Genomic DNA, 12,385 nt, shown 5'->3' with positions numbered 1-12,385 from the left:
TAGGAGGAGTATGTGGCAGAGTAACATGATTCGGCCCATTTCGTTCCGATCTTCCTGCACATCGTTGGAGCTATATGGGTTTCTTGCAGTAGTGCTATGTCTATATGATTTCTATCAAACCCTGCAAAAATCTGTCTGATCTTTTTAGGATTAGTGAAACCCTGCACATTCCAAATTAATAGGTTTAAATTGCTATTACCAGGCGTACCTTTGCTTTTGCAGATGATATAAATGTATAAATCCCACCACAAGTTCAGTTGACACATTACAGATTTCAAAAAACATGCGTGAATTCGTACTCTGTTCTTGACACACAACTTGGATATTAGCAATGCATCTTAAATGCCCTGGTACTTTCATCTTAACAAAACCCCAACTAGCCCCATTCCTACCCACTTCCGCAATCCAATTTTGCCGAAGCCATATTCCCCCCATAAACTGTATCGTAAACCATAACTTTGTGGGGATCTCCCATGTAGAGGTCCGCCTGGGATACACTTTCACCACCCTACTGAGAGGATGGGGGCAGATCTATTACATAAGCACAGTTCGTAGGTTGAAATTGAACAAACAATCCATCATCAAACGGACATGAGACGTCCGCTGCGCTGTCTACATCAGAGTACGTGACCTCGACCATGTATATACACCCCATGCAAGTTTCAGTTCTTCTCCAAGTGGTACGTGTGGTGGGCAGCTCTAACCCGTAACCTCCAGATCATGTCCATACGCGGTCTTCTGTGTATGTTGTAGGAGGTGTGTTGTGTGAACCATAACAGCGTGACAGCGCAGTGATAGGCCATATAGGCGTTGCCCAAGCAGACATTGTCTATTCGCCAGCGATTGCTGATGTTCATGACCCCTCATGCCTGTCTTTCTGTCCCTAAAGTGATGGGGGTAGTCAATAAATCCCGCTTCTGGGAGGTCGTACAACTCACAGCTCAACACATTAGTTCAACACCTTACCGTTATTCAGAATCTGGCTGTCTCTCCCTTCTGTTCACCTTTCTTCCCTTGGGCGCCACCCTTTTGATGAAATCCATGGCAGCTTAGGGGGTCGCCAGAAAGGTCGTCTTTTCTTCCCACGTGACTCTCAGACAAGCTGGATAGAGCATGGCGTAAGGTATCTGCAGTTCTCGAAGCTTGGCCTTGGCTGTGTTGAATTCTCGCCTCGCCTGCTGTACTGCGATCGTGTAATCTGGATAGAATTCTAATTTATTGCCCTGAAAGTTAATTTCACCTTTCTCCCTCGCGAGTCGGAGGATGTTATCTCTGTCTCTGTAATTTAAGACACGGGCGACTATAGGCCTCGGAGTCGCGCCTGCTGGAGGTTTTGGTGCCAGAGATCAATGTGCTCTTTCAATAATAAAGACAGATGACATGGAATCTTCACCAAATATGTCCTTGCATAATTGTTCGATATATGTCTCGATGTGCCCTGTGTTGGTCGTCTCGGGCAGGCCTGCGATGCGTATGTTGTTCCGGGGCGATCGCGCTTCTAACTCCTCTGCCTTCGCCTTGATGACCTCTAGGACTTTTTCCATGCCTGTGCATCTGGTGGTTGTGGAGTGGGATTCATCTTCTACCGCAGAGACGCGTTTCTCAGCTTCGTCCATTCTCTCCCCTTGTTTCTTCATCTTGGCAGTCATTCTATCCATACGTCCTGTCAGGTTATCCAGCTTGCCGTTGATGTCTTGGAGGTTGGTTTTGATGGCTTTGAGAATATTCACCATATTGCATTCTTCTGAGCCTCCCGCGTCTGTGTCTTCTTCCGTTGGTTCAGTCTGACCTTTTGGAGTTTTGCGTGTTTCAAAGTTTATCTTGGATTGTTGTTTGTCCAGTTTACCCATGGCTGCCAAGTACGGGTCGATGTACAGGTAAATGCCAAGTGGAGATTTTGCAGCACTATCCTTGCAGCAGGGTCTTGTGAGGTGAGGCAACCAGGTCAGAGGCGATGGTCACTTCTTATCATTATTCAGGAGGCTTGCTCCGACATCGTTACAGAGTCCGCCGTCTTGAAAGGACTCGTGTGTGTAGTTGGACAGTGTGGGCCAGTTGGACTAAGTTGTCCCGAAGCTAGAATACAGGCGTGGCATGAGAGTCAGGTTAACGCTACGCGTTGGTTAGATATCTATCTGGCCAGTCCACGCTTCCATTATCAATAGGCAGTTCCCCGCTCACACACTGTGCCCTCAGAGCTAGTGCCACCCACCTTAGCGTACGATACTGAGAAATGGCACTTGATTCCGTCGTGTTAGATGCGTTATGGTGTTTAAACCTGAACTAGTCAGTTTACCGCTCGCTGTTATTCACCACCAACGGCCCGTTGGTGGAGGGGTTTATGGTGCAAAACTGGGTCGGCAGGTTAGATATGCATTAAGAGCAGGTCGGGGCATTCACACGGGCTTGCCAGGTACAATAGTAGAGTCCAACCAACTCGCTCCAGGCGCCGGTTATCCCCGTTGTTGCCGTAGTATGGGCGCCGCCATTTTGCGCACTCAAGACATACCCCATTCAGAAGCAGATCTGGCCCCACGATTATCTCCGATGTCTCGATCCTCAGTGTTGGTGTGGCTCACCTCATTTACCTCATAGCTGTCTGTTGTGAGCCACACTTTCCGTGTCAGTATGTGGCAGGTGACTGGTGTCGGCTTCTCAGTGCCTAGGCGGGTGGAAGGTCGCCATGTTGCCTCGAGTCCTCCGCAAGTTTTCCGGTGCTGTTTGACCCTAATTCATTTGTGCCCTATTACTATTTGCAATCACTAATTGCTGATGACCACAATAGCAACAAAAGCTACAACAAAGGTACATACACAGCAGGGACCAAAGCTATAGCTTTTACCCCAACTGTAATCATAGCAGACCAGTGTAGCAGTCACAGCTGTCACCAACAAAAGCAGCAACAGCAGCTTCCCACATACCAGGGCACCAGAGCAGCAATAACAGCTATTTTGCATAAAGAAAGAGTGAGAGAGGCCTGTAGCCTAGGCACACTCCCAAAACTGCATTGCACAATACAATGAGTGTGATGGCCTAGAGTCAGTTGGTCCCTATTTATTGGACCTACAGATCTCCTATAGGACTATTTGAAATATTGGGGAGAGACCTCACTCGTCAAATGACAGCAGGCTTCATCATAGGTGCCTTTTCACACTCGGGTATGTAAGTACCACCTGAGAGGAATCAACCAAAAAAATGGGAGCTCAGAATAAGGTATTTCCTGGATAAATGCAGGGTTCTGATTACGTAACAAGTCTTTGCAAAGCCAATAGATCTCTCCTATGGAAGAGCTATTGGCTTTGCCAATATGTTTTAGCCATTTTGTACACCAGCATTGCTGGTTATCAGTGTGGCTTAAAGTTAGTGGGGTAAAGGGGTGTTGAGTGGAGTGTTGTAAAGTGGAGTAGAGTGGAGTATTATGCACAGTAGATTAAAGTGGCATAGACTGGATTGGCGTAGAGTGACGCAGAGTAAATTGATGTAGAATTAAATGGTGTGGAGTAGAGTGGCGTAGAGTGTAGTGATGTAGAGTGGAGTATTTCAGGGCAGAGTATAGTGGCGTGCAGTGCAGTGGTGCAGATTAGACTGACGTAAAGTGCAGTGGCATAGAGTGTATTTTTTTAGTAAAGTGGTGTAGAGTGCAGCAGCGTAGCATGCGTAGAGTGCAGTGGGGTGGAGCTCGATAGATTGCAGAGGTGTTGAGTGGAAAGGTGAAATAGTGCGGTGAAGAGTAGATTGTTTCAAAGTAGTGAAGTGGTGTAGAATGCATTGGCATAGGGCCGCGCGTCTCAATTTTGGAAATAGCGATTTTCTAATTGCGATTTCTGCAAAACATAATTAGGTAATTGCTATTCCTAATGTATTAAACTCTATGAATTTCATATAGCGATTCCTAGTGGGTCGCAAATGGACCTACTTCATGAATATTCATGAGCTTCGTCACAATTTGCGATCCATTGGGAATCGTTAAAATCACAGGAATGGTGGCATGCTGGGATCAGCAGACCTCCATGTCCCTGATTGCTTATTAAAAAAGCTATTTTTCTTAATGCAGCCCGTTTAAGGAAAACAGGTTGCGTTTAAAAAATAAAAATGAGAAGTTTTCTTTTCATTTTTTAACAGCCAGCAGTAGTCTGTGAGACCACTGCCGACTCTGAAAAAACGTTTTTGCTACTATTCCCAAAGTGAAAAGAGGCCCATTGGGGAACCCTTCCCATTTGCGAATTATTTCCCACCTACTTTAAGTAGGTGGTAAAATGTAAATGTTTTGTGCCCGCATTTCGGTCTCAAAACATTCATACATGCCACTACGATTCGGGATTAGGAAGGGATGCCGTAAGCACGCCCCTTCCTAATACAGAATCGCTAACCCGTTTTGCGATTCGGTAATAGGTTACCGAATCACAAAATAGCATTTGGTACATTGGAATAGTCTTTTTTCCCAGTCGCAAACAGCCTGATTCTGCAAATCAGACTGTTTGCGACCTTAAAAAAGGTACATACATGTGGCCCATAGAGTAGAGTGTTGTACAGTGCAGTGTCGTACAGTGCAGTGGTGCAGAGTAGATTAAAGTGGCTTAGAATGGACTGGCATGAGTGCAGTGGTGCATAGTAGAGCAGTGTTGGGTAGAGTGCATTGGCATAGAGTAGAATGGAATGGAGCAGAGAGGTGCCGAGTGAAGTAGAGTGGAATCGTTCTGAGTAGTGCATAGTATAGTGCAGTGATGCAGTCTGGAGTGGAGTTGTACAAAGTAGAGTGGAATGGAGTAAAGTGTAGTATGTATGGTGTGGTAGGGCACTGCCATTACAGACAACACATCTTCAATAGAAATGAGCATTACATTTTGTAGGAAGCTGGCTCTGTATATACTATACCAAAGTGAGGTATAGTGTGCACAGAGTCCAGTGGAACCCCAAAGGTTGGCAGAGGTAAAAAATAGATAGCACCTTACTCTCGATTTGTGGTAGTGTGGGCGAGCAGTACGGCTTTATCAGTGAGTAGTGTTAAGTATTTGTTTTACACACTCAACCAGCAAATGATATCACACACTCAGAGACTGAACTTTAGACCAATTGGTTTTGTATAAAAATATTCTTTCACACCCTCAGCGGCACTTGGGTGGCCAGGTGCAGAGTGCTGAGGCACAATGTTATCCAATGGTGGATAGGGGGCCTCCGGTGGGTGGCTTCTTACAAGCAGGCCACAAAGTTGTGGAAGCAAAGCTCCTGGACTAAAGTTCAGGTCAAATGGGGGTCCAAGCCAGCACAAAAGGTGCACCCTCAGTGGCACTGGGGCGGCTGGGTGCAGAGTGCTGTTTTGGAATCAGGCACCCTGTAGTTTTCAATGGGGAATTTCCGGTTTGCAAACTCACTGCAGGCTCAGGGATGAAGGTCTTCTGGGTGCGACCACCACTTGCATAGGTATGTTGGGATGCTGGGGGTTGGTTAGACTCAGTCGGTTGGGCTACCCAAGGCAGCGGGGTGTTGGGTGCAGGGATGTATTTTAGGGTTGGATTTTCTTACCAACTCCTGGTTGCGGTTGGGGGGACCTTCCGGTTTGAGGCCGCAGGCGTCAGCTGGAGGCTTGAGGCAGGTCAGGGATCACTGGATCTCCGGGTCTGGATCGCCGGGGAGACCTCCTCCTGGTGTTGGGCCACTCAAACTCAGGCGGGGGTGTCAGGTGCAGAGTGGTGCAGACTCGCGGATCTTGCTGGAGCTGGAGTCTGTTGGTGAACAAATCCGGTGTTCACGGGAGACAGTGTCTTTGGGGTTGAAGGCAGGCAGGTCCTCCTGGTTTGTCGAGGTTGCTGGCTGCAGGACACACCATGATTTTGCTGGAGCAGGTTTGTGGTGAGGACCGGCCGGTAGGGCTGGGGTCAAGTCAGTGGGCATCCTCCTCTTCTTAGCTTCAGCACGGCTATTTGGTCCTTCTTCTTTTCTTCTTGTAGTTTCTTGTCTGAGGAGGCAAGGTTCAGGGCGCCCCTAAACACTAGATTACAGGTAAGTAAAAAGGTTGGGACCAATGGGTCCCTTACTTTGGTTGGGTACACCCCCTATTATGCCACCCTCCAGTGGCAGGTGGTCATATGCCTCACTCTGGTGGCTGGGTCCCCCCATCTGCAAGATGGCGGGACTGAGAGTTGTGCTTCACCTCAACTCCCCCATCTGAGGGGAGGCATTGGCAAAGGTGAGCACACCTCTGTACCTCACTTGTTTTTCCTGCTGGTTCTCCCACCCAAAGTGGGGGCCAGTTCCTGAAAGCAACAACAGGCCTGGGGAAGCTCACAAAGGTGGCAAGCCTTTGAAGCTTCCCCTTCATGGACCCTGCCCATCATGGGGGAGGGAGCTTGGCACCTTGTCCCAGGACGTGCATTGTTTCAGACCCCGAGAGCAGCAGGCTCTCGACCCAGGGGTCCAGAAACATGTCTGGTGGTGGCAGCTGGCGCGTAGCCACTCAGCCTGGACACTAGTGTTAGGTCGTATTTCAGGGGGCATCTCTAAGATGCCCTCTGTGTACATTTTTCATTAAATTTCATACTGGCATCAGTGTCTGAACCCCGCGATACGTTTACAACTCAGTCATTACAACGCAAGTCATTACAACGACTTGCGCTGGACTTAGGAATAGTATGATTTACTATTCCAGCCCTAGCCTACGTAACAGTAGGAAAGGAGTTGCAATAGTAAATCATACTATTCCTTAGTGTATAGCGCCATCCAGCGCAAGTTGTTGTAACGACTTGCATTGTAATGGCCACGTTGTAATTGTATTGCGGTGTAAAGACCGCGTTGTAACTGATGTTTTCCAGATATATTAGATAGCTTAATGGGTTAAAGATGCTTCAACAGGGATTTATGTCTATCAAACATATCAGGGTATATCACTGCTAAGGAATCTCAGGTAGTACTTGCCCTTGTTGGAGAGACCAGTTTGCATGTGTTGTTTCACCGGTTTCACTTCCAATAAAATAGTTCAAAGAGTCATGGGTCTGCTTAGAGCAAAGCATGTGACCTAAGGTATAGACTTCTTTGTAACAAAGCGCAGTTGGTTCATGCTTTTTATGCCGAAAACCTTGTGTTACCTGTACATCACAAGTTACAATCCTGCTATTACATTGAGTTCTGCACAATTATCAAACAGTTGTTTGTAACTTGTTAGAAATAGGTTTCAAACCTTCTTGATTGTATATTAATATTCTGTTATTTTAAGGTTACTAAATGGGTTTCTTTAGACAGTAATAATTTTGTATTAGTAAATGATGTCTAAATGATTAGTATTCTGGTAATCCTGCATACATATAGAGATATACCTGACGTTCTTACAAGGCATGCACAGACCTACAGTTCTACGATGTGTACACAGCTTGAAAAGTAAAAAAAACACTTTCACATCTAAGTTTCTATTTGACCAACTTGTGAAGTGACTCAGGGCTTCATTTATGAAAAGTTTTGCATCGCTGCTGTAAAACAGGAGGGTGCACTGAAAAGTGTTGCATCGCCGTTTTACAGAAGCGATGCAACACTTTTCATAAATGAAGCCCTGAGTCACTTCACAAGTTGGTCAAATAGAAACTTAGATGTGAAAGTGTTTTTTTACTTTTTAAGCTGTGTTCACGTCGTAGAAGTGTAGGTCTGTGCATGCCCTGTAAGAACGTCCGGTATATCTGTATATGTAAAACAGCGATGCAACACTTTTCAGTGCGCCCTCCTTGCGACACCATGGATGCGCCGTATTTACTCTACGGCACTCCATGTCGAAAGAATTGACTGCTATATCAGGAACCCTGATGTATCTGTGGCGTACAAAATGGCGCCTTGCATGACTGTGTCTGAAAACCGACGCAACGACAGCAATGTGTCATTTTACACGGGACAAGCCCAATGTGAAAAGCCATGCCCCACCCCTTTATGCCTGCTTCAAGCAGGTGTAAGGATTTGACGCAGTGAGGCCATAGTAGTGGTGCCGATATCCTTTTAAGAGTATTTCTGCGCCAGAATGCCTGCCCTGCATACATTGTACCTGTCGTAAGTATGATGTGGCACAGGGGTTTACAAAGTGATGCATCTGCCTAGATGCGTCACTTTGTGTATATCTCCAATGTGTCGCATTTTTTAAGCCACTGCAGCATCACAAAAAGGGATGCAATGGCGGCGTAAGGGCCTCATAAATAAGGCCAAGATTGTTTTGGTTTCCTTTGATAGATTTCTGGTTGTGTCCTACAGCAAAGTGCTAGGTTCTAGTTGGGTTGCTTTGGTCTCCAAACGCTCCCGTCCAGGTCCTACCTCCATCAACCCCCACTTGCTGCAGCTCCCCAGAGAAAGCACTCTGAATGTCTCAGCTTCGTGTGTTCCCGGGATGACAAAATGTACCGAGACACAGTTATGATGAGGCACGTGGACCAATGACATGGCTCAAGAATAGCTGCTGGACCCAAAATTACATGTATTTCAAATTAATTCAAGTCTAATACCTTTATTCGGTCTTCCACAGCATTTCCAAATATCTCAATTTGGGGTCATTGTACCTCTTGATAACAGTCTTAAACTAGTCGGGTCACACGGTGACAAGCAGTTTGAACATAAATATTAAAAGGAACTTCAAAAAACGTTAAATTCGTTTATTTTGTCAAAGAAATCTGACAGCGTCTGCCTGCTAACTTGTCCAGAAAAATATTCTGAAGACAAACGCCATAACCCTGAAACCCCAGCTGTTGTTTGGCAACGGCCTGTGGCAGGAAGAAAGGGGAATTCCATCTTAGCTAAGAGGAAATTATACATTGCTCGCATCATTGATGCAGCTGCCCTGTAAAGGCCTTCCTAACTGGATGCGAGACAACCAGTTTAAAACTGTGCTCACTCATATCTAAACTGCAACCTATCTAAGCTCGATGCCAAGAGGCCCTCCCGGGCGAGTTGTGCGCTGTAGAAATACACATAACATAACACCAAAGCGTTGCCTCGGTGATCTTGTATTTTTTGGGAACTGTAGCATAGTTAGAAACCATAATAAGCGCCCTAAACCGGTGATAATACAAAACAGTTAAATAGTTGTTTTTCACCATTATAATACATATTAAAAATAAATAAATAAATGACGTATTTTCACGGAAGAATTTTCATACAGTTGAAAACGAGCATCACAGTCGTTTAAAGCCAACATATGAAGCATTAACCCGTGTATCTGAAGCAGTTCAAAGTCGAAGTACTGGAAAAATAGAAACTTCTCCACCTACCTCTGGCTTCCAAGACGCAGGTCGAAACCATTTAGCGTTTACATTGTTTTGCTACCTTTGTTCCCCCATGTGTCAAATGTTACTAGTGTCTCCCTATACGCCTTGTCGCTGCTACATCCTCTTGGTTGCCCAGCCCTACATTCTGCGGGACTGCTTCCGTTTCTGACACACACCCATTTTGGGTGGAGTCCGAGCAATGTAAATCAATATACACACAAAATAAATAATACCACTGTTCTTACTGAATAGCTACTGGCTCAAATATATGAGACAGAAATGTCCCTGGCCCTTGTTCAGGAATGCAGTTATTAGGATCCAGGATTCTGTTCTGTTGTTTTGCTGTCCTCTACTTGACCTCTGCCTAACTATGCAACGGCCATTTGTGTTACCAAAGCTATTCTACATCAGGAAGTAAAAATTATCCAAAAGTCGATTGGAATAGCAGGATCAAAAGTCACATTTACAGGGTCGTGGACCAGGGTCAGCGGACTCGATAATTCTCGCTTCGGTGCCTACTCAAACCAGGGATCACACTCAGCAACTCTGGGCATTAGCTTGCCTCATCTCCACAACGGCCCCCCACATACGCCAGGGATGCCTGGTTTCACCTTGGAGATACCCAGCAGGGATCATCTCACAGGGAAAGCCAGGACGGGTTCCCCAGTGGTCTACAGCGCTGGGACGCCCCATTGCTGGGGTAGCCATGCCCTTTACAAGACAACATAAAATAACAACATAACATTTACGAGTGCAAGGTTACCGAGGCTTGAACACTGAGGAGAAAAGGCAGCAAATCATCCAGGCAGGGCAGCCAACAGAACTGTCATTTTAGAGACAAATTCTATTGCTAAATGTGAGTAGGGACCGGGGAGTATTTAGGAGACTCAAATGTACAGTAGGTAAGGTAAAGATTAATAACTTACTAGTAGATAGATAATAAATTTTTGAAGACAAAGTGATAAACATAGAATAAGGAATAGACTGAGAGTTATGGGATATGTACTTAGATGTTGCCCATGAGTCATAAACAGCCAGGTACAGATGTTTCCCAAGAAGTATGTTACAAAAGGATTTATATATTTGAAAAGAAGGAGCATTATTGATATGAAGAGGAAGGGTTTTCAAGATTCTGGGAGCATTTCTGGAAACGGATCTAGAAAGTGTGCTTTTCTTAAAATGTCGAGTGAAGAGATCTGCGTTTCAGCATTGCATGTGAGACATTCTAGATGTGAATAGCTTGTCAATCAATCAGGGCCCTTGTTAAGCGCGGCTTATCACCCATAAGGGTCTCAAAGCACTGAAGGGGTGGGGGGCAGGGGCAGGTTTCTGCAGTTCAGTCGAAGAACCAGGTCTTGAGATCCTTCCTGAATTGAGGCAGTGACGGTGATTGACTGAGATGCAAAGGCAGGGAGTTCCAGGTCTTTGCACCGAGGTAGGAGATGGATTTTCCTCCATCCCAGGTCTTGTGGCTCCGTGGGATAGTGGCCAGGGCAAGTTGAGAGAAGTAGATATGTCTGTTGGGTGTGTAAAAGGAGAGACAGTGGTTGAGGTATTCGGTTCCGGTGTTGTGGAGTGCTCTGTAGACGTACGTGAGGAGCTTGAAGGCGATTCTTTTGTTGTTTAGGAGTCAGTGGTGGTCTCTCAGATGACCAGAGAAGTGGCTGTGGCGGGGGATGTCCAGGATAAGACTAGTGGAGGAGTTCTGAATGCACTGCAATTTATTTTGGAGTTTTTGGTGCCGGCATCAAGTGCGTTGACGTAGTCGGGCTTGTTGCTGACAGGCGCCAGGATAAACATTCTACTGGACTCGTTGGGGATCCACTTGAAGATTTTCTGAAGCAGGCAGAGAGTGTGGAAGCAGGAGGATGATATGGCGTTGATTTGGCGGTTCATTGACATCAAGGAGTCGGGAGGTTGCATGCATGGCTGATGGGTGTGTGGGGGTTTCCGAGCACTCTGGCCAGGGTCGGACTGGGAACTGAAAGCAGCCCTGGCAAATTTTGCCAGACCAGCCCCCGTCCGGCGCGTAGCGAGTGAGCGCAGCGAGCGAGGCCGACCGCCACCAGGAAATTTTGGAAAACGACAGACCAAAATGGTGAATTTCATAGCACATTTTTCATTACATATTAAAATTGTATCAACTTTCAAAGCACAGTAAATAGTAGAGGATGACCTTAAAGAACATCAGGTTACCAACCCAGTCATATGTACCCATAGCACCAAAAATAGACACATGTAGTGAATCAGAGAGAACAAAGTAAAAGTGAGACCAGCCCTCACATGGTAGGGGGAAACTGTGAAAATGTCAGACATCAGCATCTGATAACTAGCACCTAGGGCACAGAGGCCAGGATCTATGGAAACATCACACCCATGCAGTGTAACCCTTAATAATGATTGCAATTATTCCTCTGAATTTAAGCACTTTGTGCAAGATCAGTTGTTCCGAAAACCCGTGTTCTAAATAGTGATGAGACTCCCTGCCCCCTCTACCCCAACCCCCAGGCGGATCCGCCAAGAGGTCTGAACACTTATGAAAAACAAATGAAGACGACTGCATAATACATTCATTGACAAAAAATATTTTATAGAAACGCTGGGAGCATGAACAAGCTCCGACTGCGGCAATAGGTCTGGCTATGTTTTAACATGGGGGGAGAGAGAGGGGGGAAGAAGGGGAGAGAGAGAGGGAGAAAGAGAGAAGAAGAGGGAGAAAAAGAGGAAGAGAATGAGAGATTTTAAGAAGGAGAGAAATGAGAGAAAGATGGGGAGAGGGATGGAAATAGAAAGAGGGAGCGATAGAGAGAGGGATGAGAGAGCGGGAGGGGGAGATAGAGGGAGAGAGAGGAAAGATAGAGAGAGGGGAAGAGAGGGAGGGGGATAGGGGGAGATAGAGAGAGGGGAGAGGGAGAGAGAGAAGGGGAAGAGTGAAATACAGGGATAGAAAAGAGAGAGAAGGAGGGATAGAGAGAGGGAGAGCGAAAAAAATATAGAGTGTGAGAGGAGCCGTGAGATATGTGGGGATAGAGAGGGAGAGAGGGGGGATAGAGGGAGGGAGAGAGAGGGAGAGAGAGGGGAGAGAGTGAGAGAGCGAGAGAGGGATAGTTATAGAGAGAGTGAGAGGGATAAATAGAGAGCGTGTGAGGGAGCGA

At 46.2% G+C, this 12,385-nt stretch overlaps 1 protein-coding gene across 1 annotated transcript in view; it reads right to left on the bottom strand.

Annotated features, from left to right (window-relative positions):
* The window catches only part of MARCHF8 (membrane associated ring-CH-type finger 8), a 713,145-nt gene extending 703,797 nt beyond the window's left edge, over window positions 1-9,348 (bottom strand). The window contains exon 1 of the mRNA XM_086922313.1: window positions 9,234-9,348. The gene's annotated coding sequence lies outside the window, so the exon portion shown is untranslated. The remainder of the gene's footprint in view (window positions 1-9,233) is intronic.
* Window positions 9,349-12,385: the final 3,037 nt, after the last annotated feature.

Source organism: Lissotriton vulgaris, chromosome 5, assembly GCF_964263255.1.
Source record: "Lissotriton vulgaris chromosome 5, aLisVul1.2, whole genome shotgun sequence".
NCBI classification, from domain to species: Eukaryota; Metazoa; Chordata; class Amphibia; order Caudata; family Salamandridae; genus Lissotriton; species Lissotriton vulgaris.
Note: the sequence above shows the minus strand (reverse complement) of the source record. Positions and strands in the feature narration are given on the sequence as shown.